The sequence below is a fragment of the Motacilla alba genome, chromosome 5, assembly GCF_015832195.1.
Source record: "Motacilla alba alba isolate MOTALB_02 chromosome 5, Motacilla_alba_V1.0_pri, whole genome shotgun sequence".
Taxonomy (NCBI): Eukaryota; Metazoa; Chordata; class Aves; order Passeriformes; family Motacillidae; genus Motacilla; species Motacilla alba.
In genome coordinates, this window is record NC_052020.1 from 12,905,260 (window position 1) to 12,919,063 (window position 13,804).

The 13,804-nt window shown below is 37.6% G+C and overlaps 1 protein-coding gene across 17 annotated transcripts in view; it reads right to left on the bottom strand.

The window, feature by feature from the left end:
- Window positions 1-13,804, bottom strand: part of SOX6 (SRY-box transcription factor 6) — a 374,568-nt gene that overhangs the window by 248,612 nt on the left and 112,152 nt on the right. Inside the window, exon 2 of one of the 17 annotated variants that reach the window (XM_038139353.1) lies at window positions 5,560-5,663. The exons of the other annotated variants lie outside the window; for them this stretch is intronic. The gene's annotated coding sequence lies outside the window, so the exon portion shown is untranslated. The remainder of the gene's footprint in view (window positions 1-5,559; window positions 5,664-13,804) is intronic. 17 annotated transcript variants of the gene reach the window in all.

Sequence of the window (13,804 nt, forward strand, 5' to 3'; positions counted from 1 at the left end):
CTTTCACACTAAAGAGGTTTTGGAGTAGTTTGGAAGGAAGTGGTAAAGTTTGAAGTTCTCTCTCTACTCCAGGATGGGTCGGTCCTTACAGGTTGTGATGCTGATTCTATTCATTCCTTTGGAGCAATGTCTATACATCAGTGCTCCAATCTGCTCCAGAAAAAGCTGAATTTCACTTGTGCTGACTACAGAAAGGGACTTATCTATGTCTAGAAGAGGCAAATGAGGAGATGCCAGCTGCCTGTAAAGGTTTTTAGATGGGACATATCATATACCAAAGTGTTTCAGTGTCAGTGGGGATTTTCTGTGTAAGAGAATGGAACAAGCCCAATTTTGAAAAATAAATTTTACTATGAAATCATAATAGAGCAGGGAAACAAAGGAATTGGTTGTTAGATGCAGTTGTATTCTATACATGCTATTTTAATAAATTCTGGGATATGACAGTGGTTTACTGTTAGCTCACTCTAAACAAATGAGCGTACAAATAAAAGACTAAGACAGTTTACACTCCCTGCCTTTAGCAACCTGAAACAGCAAGGACAAAATGGAACAGCAGAAATGGAGTTATCCTTGTCCTCTGGACATTGACATCCAGACACCTGGGGGACAGTGTAGAGGGAGACTGAAAAGTCCTTCCTCAGCTGACGAGAACATGGGGTGGGAGTGCTAGAGCAGCAGCAGGAGGATGCCCTGAGGAGCTCCCACCCTGGGGCTGGGATGCAGCACCTGACACAGGGCACAGGGGCACTGGCAGGGCCCCAGAGGGAAGGGATGGACACTGCAGGGTTGGCGATCCTGCCATGTTTATGAGCTGTAAGCTCCAGGAAATGTTCCACATAGCCCTCATAGTTCTGTGACTTCAGACTTCAACGCACACACGCGCACACTCACACCATCCCTTCTTAAATTTCCTTTGAGGTTTCCATGTACTGCTATTTTCCCCGCAGGAGCTGCTTCTCCCCACAGGCTCTGTGCCGCACTGTGCTCTGCCATCCATAGAGGCCAATCTGCATACACTGGGCACAATTTTGTCACTGCTTTGGGGAGACCGTAGAGTGAGATGTACAATATTGACCAAGTGGTCTCACTGAAGTTATCGCTGATCTAAAAGATAAGATAAGGAGTTCATTACGTATTCCCTGCTCTCACAGAAAGCACCAATTCCAGGTCCAATGGGTCACTTATCACCTCCTTTGAGGCCTATAGCTGTACTTGTAATAAGATTAACAAAAAGAGATCTCAGATAGCGCTGAATAAATAGTCAGCTTGGGGAAAAAAAAAAAAAAAAAAAAAAAAAAAAAAAAAAAAAAAAAGAGAGAGAGAGAGATAAATAAATTCCAGAATATAACTTCTTTTGACTCTGAAGAGACAGAACACAGATCTGTGAACTGAGCCTAAGAACAAAATGAGAAGTCCCTTGTGAATCTGGATTTATACACACATGAACACGTGTGTGTAGATACATAAATGTACACACATATGCGTACATATCTTTCTTCATCCATACATTTATTATATGTTGCATTCAAGCCCTAATTGTGCAAAGAGAATGTGATCCATCCTTGAGCCTTTTTTTCCCTGTGCCCTGTTGTCCAGATGTAAGCTGTGAAACACATCCAAGTTCCTTAGAACGGGGAGTGTCAAGTCAGGCAGTTCAGGCTGAGCTGTTCCAGTTATCACTCCATTGAAAACGAAAAACAAATTCAAATAACAGAGGCCGTGTTTGATTCTGGATCTTTCTGGGTTTTCTTTCTCTAGTTCCCACCCCCACAGTCTCACCTCTCTCCTACCCTTCCCTACTTACCATAAAGTTATGATGCCCTTTGCTATAATAATGAATGGAATTCCCAGATTATTATTTTAGGGGCTTAACCGATTCTCAGTGGTTTTCATGTGTTTAGCACTTATACAAAGAGGCTTTTTCATATGTCTTTCAGCAAATACACAAATAGGCTTGGAGTCAGTATCCATTTTAATAGTTTCACCAGATAGTCACATTTATTTTCAGAAATTTTTTTTCCTCTTTGCATTTTTGCATCACTCTGCATGCAGCTGTACTACACATCCAACTACAAACCTGGACCTAGCATCAGCAAGCAGACTATCTCCATCCTTAAAGTAATGTTTTTATACAAAGATTTATACCTGCACAATGCTCATTGCACAAAGCTCTAAATGTATATAAGAGCAAGACTGTCGGAACCTCTCTTCCTCTTCTGTGTGTTATTTATTTCCAAGTAATCTCAGCTGAGAGCTTTCTGATGCTGTCACGATGGCCAATTTTATATTGGACATTTTTCCCAATATATATGTGCAGCTATTTGACTTTTCTTTACCTCACTGTAACTGCAACATGGACAGAAATCATTGAGTCACCAGATCATACATTTATTTTTCTGATATATTATGCTGTTTGATGTCATGTTGACATGTAATTGATGTTGGTTTTGCTTTTTTTTGGTCTTTGCTTTGTTTCTTGGTTTCAATAAAAAGAGAATTTAAAAAAGGCTGTAGAGTGATGACTTAAGGCACTGACAGACATGAACATAGTATGCATCTCTTTTATGATGTGCTGCTGAGTAAATGGGTATATTTCTAGCTTTAGATAACATACAGGAGACCTCTGAATTTTTACTGTATAGTGAAGTATTTGTATAAGCCTAGCCTATAACCTCAAAAGAACTTCTTTCACTCACAAGAAGTACATACAGAACGTGTTTTCAATAAGGGCTTAACCCATGATTTAAGAGTCAATAAAGAAAGATTTTCCATAAAGAAATGGGAAAGCAACAATAGAAATAAAATACAACATACCAAAGATTAAATATGTTCCATCAGCACAACAGTGTCTTTGTACAGTAAAGAGCAGAAGGGGATGATTAATAGTAAAATGGTATATATGTCAAAAGAAAAATAAATGCAATTTAGACAAAGTACACACTTATTAACAGAGAACATCATTTACAGTTATTCAGATGGGAGGAAGGCAAGGATGAAACTAGCAGAGAATCTATTTCACAACGTGAAGTCACATTCATCTTGGTTCAGGCTTCCCCCCCTCTACAGCTGCAAAATAAAAATACTGGTGAAATCCTTGCTGATATAAAATTAATGCCTAAGTACCCAGCAACTTCAGCAGAATCAGGATTTCACTCAAGATATTTTAAGGTGCAGCTTTACTAGGCAGACCTCGTGGATCACCAGTGGGAATGGGTGCTCACTTCCCCCTGCTTCCCACTGCAGTCAGCACGAGCTCTAACAGCCTTGGCACCAGATCTCCCTAAAGGGGACCCAAGGCTGTGGAGTGCTTCCCACTCACTCATCCTCCTTCTGAATGGTTAATAACAGGGTCAACAGATGCCTGGGGCTCTCCCAGGTGCCTTTACCAGGCATTGGGTTTTGGGGCATGGGAAGGAAAGGAGGGATGGAGGCGCTTTAAAACAAACCCAGAGACCAGGTTAAGCTTAAGCAAGTGAAAGACAGATTAAGGTGCCTGATGGACCAAGTGTCTGCCCAGCACCTACCAGAAAGTTGTCACCTGTCACCAGACCAACTGAAAGGTTGAACAGGAATTGTTCCAGCATGGCAATATACTATGAGAAGATTTTGGGAATGCCCCCTCTAGATTTGCTAGAAACTTCATGGAAACAACCAGATGCAAACTTAGTATTTCAAACATTCCAAGTTTTGGGCTAGAAAGATAGAAATATGCTATCAGCTCATAACACTCTCTGAAAAACCACAGGGCCCACTGAAGGTGCCTCAGCAGGGTGCCAGCCTAGCCTGTTTGTGGAAAACACCTTCCACAATGAAATGCCATTACAACTAATTATATAAAAAAAGGGGAAAGTACAAAACAGAAAGAAAATGACCATTTAATTCTGCATGCAAAAAAACACTCCATATGATATCTCCATAAACTCTGCCCACAGTGCTCTATTTCCAAATAAACCAACACAAAATAAATATGTTTTTACAAGGCAAGGAAGAAAGGTAAATTTTAAATGAAGAAGAAAGTTTGGAGAAGTTGCAAAGAAAAAGACAACAAAGTTTAAAACATAAATTTTTGTTCCATATTAATTCTAGAAATTTCTACTGCTGCTACTTTGCATACATAGTTACACACAAAATGGGAAAGAGAAACAGAAAGAAAAGGGTTATAACTCCCCCAATAATTACCTGGAAAAGAGCCTTAGTCTCCTGATATATGGTCTCAGTAGAAACCAGACATGGAATTAAAGCCTATATTTCTTAATATGCATGGATTTAGGGCACATGAGACAGAAACATGGTCAAAGTGGTAGATCTGAAATATACTTCTCAAAACACCTATTCTCAAAGCTCCTTTTCAACTACCTCTCTCAAAATCGTAAGATGTCCCAAAAATATTTTGATTATGGTCTAATCTACTCCCTGTGACCCTTGCAGAAATGATTCTTTGCAACTCTGGCAAGTTTCTTTCTCTACCAGTTTTGTGAAATGAATGACTCCTTCGATTTGCAAGGAAGTTCTCAGGATCTCTGCATTATAGGACTATTATTATCAGAACTCATTGAGCTCTTGCTGTGTTCACAGATTTAAATCTGAAAGCCAGAAATTATAAACATATACCTCATTCAAGATAGAACACGCAAGCACACATTATACAAATTATTTCTGTAGTGTACATTATAGCTACAAAAAGAATGACATCAGAAAACTTTATTAGCATCAGACAAGAGCCTCAAATCCTAAATCAGCTCACACAATTTCTCTTTTTCTAAACTCCCTTTGATTTTTTTTGCCTATTAAAGCCAATTGCCATACAAGTTGGTGCTTGATGCTCTCGAAGTCACAAAGAAATTTACCCATCATGTTATCCTGATATAACATTCTATATGGCAGTTCAATGGAACACCGCAGACACTACCTATTCTTGCCTGTCATCCTATGATTTTAATCCCAGACAACAATTGTCTTCAGGATTTTATATTTTTTGAAAACAGGTATTTCTGCACCTTCTAACTAAACTTGAAGGCTGTCCACACTGCAGGACTTGAATGGAAACATTTAAACAGAAATGCTCCAATGTATTCCTAGCAAGAAAAAAAAAAAAAAAAAAACACCAGAAAGATAATAGAATTCAAATCTTAACTGAGCATTCCCACTTTCTAAGATTTTAGGTGTAAAATAACACTGTATCAACAAGGCCAAGAAATTCTCTCTATAAATGAAAGAAGACATGAACAGATCAAGGAAATACATAAAAAGGAAAGCTTTAAAAGGAGAGAGAATCCTTGTAATCACATCATGAACATAGTCAATAAAGAAGTAACTCCCTATCCACCCTTCAAAATCAAGAGAAGTATAGAAATTATTTGCAATATTATTATCACTTTAGCAACACTACAATACACGTTTTACTACCAATCCATTCCCTGTAATTCTAAGAACTATGAAGTAAACTGTGATTCCCACACAAGTGTGCATCTAAACTACACACAATAGTCTCACTAAAGAGTATCCAGGCTTTTCAGAAAGTTCCAAGGAGGTGATCTGATTTCAATCCTGTCATACCTTTAAGCAAATGTAGATTGACTTAAAGTAAACATTGCAGGAGGGAGCTCATGCTCTAGGCTTCACCAAGCAATCAGCAAGGCATCTGACACGCTACAGAAAACCTGCAAAATCCAGCAAATAAATCTTGTAACACCCATTCAGTATCCTACCAAGCACACAGTGGGGAGCTGACACATTATTAACTGACTGTAATTTTCACAAACTGTAACATACTAAGAGCTTTATGACATACATGAGGTGAAATATATTTTTATCTATTATAAATGCCCCTGTTTTCAAAGCACGTTAATCAAGATGCTTCAAATAAATCATTGGGTCATGTTTGTTTTTAAGTTAGTAGCATCAAAAATACTAAATATTACAGTAAGAAGGTATGGGAAACATCTCCATCTCATGACTTCGTTCTAACAAAATCACAAGCTTTTGATGATGCAGTAGTTATGTGTAAAACGACAAAGGGACTGACTTGAGCATCAAAAAAGATAAACTTGGAACAGGCAATTGTTCACAAAGTGGTGCTTCCCTTGAGTGTGGGATTTTAAACTACAGTATATTTTTATACAAACTGGCCTAAACTCTGCTCTTTCAATGAAAGTAAATCCACAAGGGATAATGCAGGTTCCAAGGAAGCTCTAATGCCATCCAGAGGGAAAGAATTGAAGATGATATGACACAGACATCAACTCTCAGGCAAAGCATCTTCCCTTTTGCCTTGGTGAAGATTTATACAACTTTACAGAGACAAACCTCACCTGTCTCTCTCAGGAACAGCAGAAAGCACTCCTGCAAGTGACAGATCACTGGCTTTTGAAGCCTTACATTGTTCTGCCACACACAGGAATAACTTGAGGTCCCAAAGGTTCATAGAAGAAAATGGCCCTTTGCCAGCTCTCATTACTGCCTGCCAACCTGTAGATAATCTTCTTGTACTGTACTTCATCTGATACTTTCACATTTACAACCCTTTACAATACTCAGCAGTTTCTATTTAAATAGAAGTAGACAAGATTAAAAAAATAAACCTAAAGTAGAAAATGCAGGCTAGATGTGAAAACTGAGAGCATTTTCCTCACTATTGTCCATTATTCTTTAATGTATCATTCTCTTTCTGCATGTAGGCCAAAAAAATAAATCCAATGTAAACACAAAAGGCAAATACCTTTTGAAGGCCAAGCAAATATTTGAAAAGCAAAAAAGAGATTCTGCTTTTATCTCCAGATCACCCTACAATTTAATGGTTAGTGGAGGGTTTTTTTTTTTCTCCTTTCTTTCTTGTTTTTCTTTTTCTCTTTAGTTCAGGGAATGCAGCAGGGGCAGGTCCACACCTCATAGCTCACAGAATGGTTATCAACCTATAAACCAGAGTAATAGGATAACAAAGGTTGGGTAGCTATGCCATGTTTGTAATAGAGAGAAAAATTGGCACTATCCAAAGCCATAAGGCAAAAAAACAATGTATTAAAAGTCTTGATCCAGCATTATTTCTAAATTATGAAAATTACATGCCTGACCTTGTGATCTGATGTCTAAGTTATAAGCAAAGTGCAGGTGCCTGTATGAAACTTAATGGTCTTTATGAGGTTTCATGAAATTAAATTAATAATTAATTAATAATTAATACAACTCCATGGACTTGAGACTTGTGTCTTCAGCCATGACAATGGTTTTAAATGGAACTGAAGAGAAAAAAAGGAAAGATTATTTGCAAACTAAAATGGTAAAGCCAGCAAAACATTACCAGTGAGTCCACAATCACAGGGTAGGAAGATTAAATGACTGACAGTTTTCAAAAAAGTTTTTAGGTGGATATATATATATTTTGTTGAAACCAAAATGGAACGAAGCCCACTTGGTTTTGGCACCTTATTACTAGTCCGTGATTCTCAGGTCTCCAATGAACACAAAGGTACAGTAGTTCAATATTGATACTCTCAGGCCAATAGCAAATCTCTACCAATCACACACAAATCCCAGCAATTCCACAAAAACTCTGTATCATATAATGAGAACCAGTGCTTTCTTAAACTATACGTAAAAAATCCCTAAATTATCTTATCATTAAAATAAAGCCATCAGTGGTAACGTTATTAAAAATATTGGTGCAACTTTTGGGGTTAATCACTTGTCCACTGACTTCAAGGATGAAAGAGAACATTTCATATGGGTTCAAGCTGTAAAGTACGTGTACCTTATTATCTTTTATGGGACAGAAAAGTGATAAACACTTCTTGTAATTAAAGAGTCTGATCAGCAAAGCGGGATGAATATTAGAAAACAGAATTAATACTTTCTTAATCTTGTAAGAAACAAAGCTATTAAAAACCTCTATTTTCCAGCAAACACAAAAAATCTAATTAAGCATCTGAAAGCTATTTTGCTTAGGTTAATTTTCAGGTTTCACAATATCATATTAGAAGATGGTGGTATTCTGCAGAAGACAGAATAACAAATACAGAACAGAAACAATGAGAAAAGGAATTGTTCCAGACAACTACATCAATTAGGAGACAAAAGCCCTCAAAAGACTACTACAGATATTACTGAAAGGTACTTTTTAAAGATTTTTCTCCTGAAATCTTTCTTTAAAAAAAAAAGATTAACAGTATTTTTTTTTAAATTGGCATAAAATATTGATAGTATCTCTATAATCCCTAAGCACAACTTTAATAATATCTTAGCTAATAATTAAACATGCACAATGGCCAATTGTCTATTTGTTTAATAATAGAAATCCTGCAAGTGCAAGGTAGAACACAGGGATGGCCACAGGCCCATTGCCACGCTAGAACTGACCCATGCATTACACAAATAAAACTGCTACCAATGGCCTGGAAGAATCATCAGCACTCTCAAATACTCCTGCTATTATCAAGTAATTCTCAACAATTTTTGCTGATAGAGTATTAGTTCTCTAAATTATAGATTGTCATCTCTGAAAGTAGAATTATATGGAAGACAGACAGCATTTTTAAGGCAGTGTGAAGCTTTGTGCCAAATATCATTATAAAAATCACATAGGGTATTACTGTGTGCATGTACATTCAATGACCATTAGATGCACAAATATGTTCACCTCTGTATTTTCATAGGTAAAATACATGTAAATAATGGATGAAATGGACTTGTATCCATGTGTGTATGTATTTGTGTGCATTCTTATGTACACAGAAACATAAATATGGAGGTAAAAGTTCTCTAGCCTGCATATAATTATATGTTGTTTAGACTGACACGCCTATACATAATATGGATGGAATTCACTATGCTAATTGTTAGTAGTGAGAACTACAGTAATTGATACACTGCTTGCTCACAAATTTTCTAAAGCAGGGATCTCTTCCCACTCTGGTTCTAAAAACAATACTACAGATTCACAAAACAATATTTTTTTAACAACAAATATTTTTTCTTTCAATTGCCACTGTATGATTGAGTCCCTAGATTTGGTTGGTATCAGTCAGCCCATTTTGTGTAGTTCTAATAATTTTTGAAGAGGTATTTTACCATACTGGCACATTTTTTATACTAAAATGGTTGCTTCACTGCTGGAGCTAAGGAAGTAAAATCAGATCACTCCTGATGAATTAAAATTTCCACAACTTATATGATCATCTGTGACCTAAGGTGTGTTGATTATGCCCTTAAAGGATAATGAATGGTATGAGAGGGGAAAAAACCCCATTTTTATAAATAGGCTCAATAATTTATTTGCTGACACCCAGCTTTCTTTCTAATTTGAAAACTGAAAACTTCAGTTTTAGGAAAATGAGAAAGTGACACTTCTCATACAATGCAGAAATTATTAGTGATACCAGTAGATGAAGTAGTCACTTTTATTCATTACATTCTTTGAAAGAAAAGAAAGCAAAAGAAAAAGAAAACAAAACAGCTAAAAGCAGATAGCAGGAGACAGAGGACCCAGTAACTCTGCATTCCATGTCACAGCTGTAGGGTGCAGAAGAGAATAACCCTAATGAAGTCCATATACTATCTTTAGAACTATATCAGTACAGCTCAAAGCAGACTCTGATCCTCCCTGAAACACAAAGCTGCTATTACTGATTATTGTTTTAGTTGACTTCGACATCAATTCCAAAACTGAGCTCTTTTCTTTGCAATAGGAAGTCCAGGCAAGTATGCACTGAATGCCTAGATCTGAACCCCGACAAGCCAGGGAGGCTTATTATTCTGCTGCTTATAACACAGCAGCTCCCTTCCTAATAGGCATTTAGAACAAAACAATGTTTCTCTCCTGCAGGGTTTTATTTGGCCTTTAGATTAAACAACGCTCTAGGGTTAGTAATCAGGTTTACCAGACAGTTGTCACGGGGTCACCAGCAGCTACTTTGTTTTCCCTCAGCACTGTGCTCTCTAAGGTGGTGATAGTGTTAAACAGACTTCAGCTGATGGGAAAAGTAGAAGGATGAACCAACAGCGTCCTAAAAATCACTTTTTCAAAGGAAAAGCAGTTGATTGGAAAATCACAGACGAGAGATTCAGTATAAACACTAGTAAACCATATAAATTACCTCAATAAATGCTAAAAGCCTACCCTGGTAAAGCAAGAACAAGGACATTTGATATTTAGCTCACATTTTTTGTGCAAAAAGTGGGGTGTATGCTTGTACACGTGGCTTTTTAAAATCCAAGTTAATATGGAGGCAGAACAATTCTTTAAATTGAAACTAGACAAGCACAGTCCTGATGAAAATTTTGCTTTGAAAGAAAAAGAGCATAAACAATTAGGATCTGGCTACTGCAATGCTCCCTGAGGTTTAAACACATGTAAAATGCCAGGAAACTTGCACATGAGCATAAGCTATCAGACAGCACACAAACTGTTACATATTTTTTACTTTATCCATTGCTGTTCAGAGGCAGAAAGGCCAAAAGGATGTGCAGCTGAAGCACACAGCTTTGGCCTTCTCCCAGCACCACGGAGTTTGCTTGCTTGACCTACTGAAGCAGAAAGTGCCCTGAAAAATCTCCACTTTGTTCTGAACACCCCTGTTTGCCTCCAACATTGAACACCTGCACATCACAACCTCATCAGAAAGGTTTGCAAAGAGACACATTTGTGGGAAAACACTCACTCTGCTGTCCTTTGGCTCCCACAAACTTTGGTGATTACAGTTAAAGTAAATTTGCTGTGGGTTTTGTCTTGGTTGCTCATTTTTGTGTGTTTTTTTACTACCGTTAAAATATTTGGCCTAAGGATCACAGAATAATTAATAACTACGCCAACACTGATTTGGACTTGGAAAGAAATGCCAGCAGATTTTCTCTGGCATCTATAAAAATGCATCCAAAACCTGTGTAGTAAGGACAGGCAGAGGATTACATTTTACAGATCTATGTATGTTATGTGCTATCATCCACTACAGCCACAGAACTCTAGTCAGAAGGTGAAAACTGACACGTGTTGGATTGCTCCAGGATTTAGTAGCTGAAAATAATGTGTCTTTGAGAATACACTGCTTCATGAGTATGTCTTTTTAAAAAACTACTGGACTACGTTGGGTGTAATAAGGAACACATGTAACTCCTACTTCAGATGAGGAAAAAAAAAGGAAAGAAAATGTTTTCCTTTAGCAGCATGTGATTCAATTAACTCTTTAAGCTCCTCTCTTTTTGCAGCTGTTTAAAATATAATTATTTTCCAAAAGACAGCAAAAATTATAGCCCCAAAGGCAAAATGAAGTCTTATATGATTTTTCTCTCTTATCAGACATGGATCAAGGGCTAATAAACACCTATATATCTAAGCAGCTTTTTTGAGACACATGGAACATAACAGAGTTTGCAGAAAGCAAAACCCACAAGATACTAGGCCTGTTTTGTCCTGATATTTAGGTTAGGTAAGTTCAATTTGTTTTTTCAGCCCTAGCATTTCACAATTTATTTTCTTCTAGAAGGAGAGTTCTGTGATTCTACATTCTCTCTTTAATATCTTCTAGAGACAGACACCTGTATGCAAAGCCACGAAAATGCCCTGAATTTATCCTTTTTCCATGACACAACTTTTACATAATTTTATGTCTGACCCCTCTATGCTGCTAATGCTCCATCAGGACTCTGAAAAAGCTGGAGTTGTTCTTGAGCTCTTTTGGTAACATCACAGCCTGAAGCAAGGCTAAGCACCACCTGCACCATACTTATCTACTTGTTTGTGAAAGACTTTCTCCCTCATTGTGTGGATAACTGACCTTAGCCATAGCTAATAAGACATGAGCTTCTTTGAACTGTGCGGCTTTACACTGAATCTTATAAAACACCTCAGTGTTATCCATATAGCTTCACTGAGCTCCTAATGACCTGAAACACATTCTCTCTCCAGCACTCACCACAGACAAGGTGTGGTCCAAGAAACAAAAATAACCTGGCCCAAACTTTGCTTTGGCCATCTGTTTGTGTAGACAAGCTTCTTCCTGGCTACTATCAGGTTTTTATAAAGTAGAGAATCAGGCAACATATAGATATTTATGCTCCACCCTCTTCACCATCTCATCTTACTGCACGGACCATGTAGTGACAAGAACAGCTTGCTTGCTGCAGGCTAACTGCTTCTGCAGCCTTCCCTGAGTGCAGCTGTGTTTCCAGATGTGTGTCTAGTTAGTCAGAGACCTCTGGAGCTTCATCTCTCCTTGACATTAAGCCTTAAACAGGTTGGGATCTACACAGTCTGCGTTGAAGAAAATACAATTTTACTTAACATGAACACCCTGCTCAGTCAAACTAGTTCCAGTAAATCAGATGATGTTCTTATCAACCTATTCCAGACACGTCTAACTTTTTTGGTTGGTTTTTTTTTCTCCTTTTTTTTTTTCCTGTAATACACAACTGAGAACAGGAGCTGGCACAAAAGCAGTGGTGCCAGCTAAACTGCCTTGTAGGGGGACATTTTTCCCAGATTACACTATTGTGTTGTTGAAACAAGTCATTGGAATGGACACAAAAACCCCAGAGTTTCTTCTTGATATCTTTTGTTTCTATCTTTTGCTTAAGAACATTACTTTTATCCCAGTTGATATAAAAAATAATAATTAAATAACAGCTAATTTACGCTGGTTTATAGCTGAGGGGGATCAAGAATGTTTCTGTTCATTTGCAGGTAGTGTTTGATGATTTAGGATTCTGTCAATAAGCTAATGCTTACAATTAATTTTAAAATGAACCAGTTGAACCAGTACAGTGCTAGAGCTCAAGTGCCAACTACATATATACATGAAATACAATAAATGCTGAAGTACTACTTCAAAATCCAACCAATTTGTCTAATTTGTGGGTTAGCACACACATAAGTAATATAATCACCTAAATCATTCCAAACAAGCATACAAAGAGTTTCATTTTGTGTTTTACTTTTTCCCCAACAGCTTTATACTAGTTGTTCCTGATGATGTTCCAAGCAGAGCATTCCTAAGAGTCACTCGTGCAGGAAAACAGTTGAGCTAAACTCAAGTTGCCAGCTCTTTTCTAATTTTAAGTTCAGCTCTCCCATTCTGAAGGAAGCGTTCCTCTCCAATACTAGTTAAAAGAGCTTATCTAATTTAACTTTCATTTTTTCCTTAAACATCTGGGAAATTTCATTTCTCTAATCAGTTTCTTACTTTCCTCCACTAATTACAATCTCGTTTTTTCTATGTATATCATTTCCTGTGTGATAATTTTTTCATCATTGGGTTTCTTGCTCTTTATATATTTCCTAGATGCCGGTGATCAAACTCGGAAAATGCAGCTTATTTATGTTGTCCCCGTTCTTCCTTAAAATACTCAGCTGAAATGTGCTTCCAGAAGTTATTTGCCTCTACGTATACCTGAATATTTAGCATGGCTCCCAAAATGCCCTGGTATTTGTTGCCCTGACAGCTCCGTCATCAGCAAATTCTAGGACTTTAGTTTGCTCTAATGTGGTGAGACGCCCTTCAGAGGACTTGGCCACCAGCTGTCCCTGTGCTCGAGGAGGCCAAAGTCACACGCGATACAATGACGCTGTCAGGCAAACGCCACTTCTCCCTTTCACTTTCCCCACTGCCTCTTCTTCCTTTCTCTTTCTCCTTTGCCCGAGGCCATATCTTATTCCCACTCCCAAAATTAAAAGGTCTCTTCTTCCTTTCTCTAAGGCTCATGAAAAGTTACCCCATAGAACGACACTGCTACAGGGGCTCAGCCTTTAAATTTGGAATACTTTCAGGTTTTATCCGTGTTTTCCTTGTTGTATCGCCACAATCCCTTTCCGACA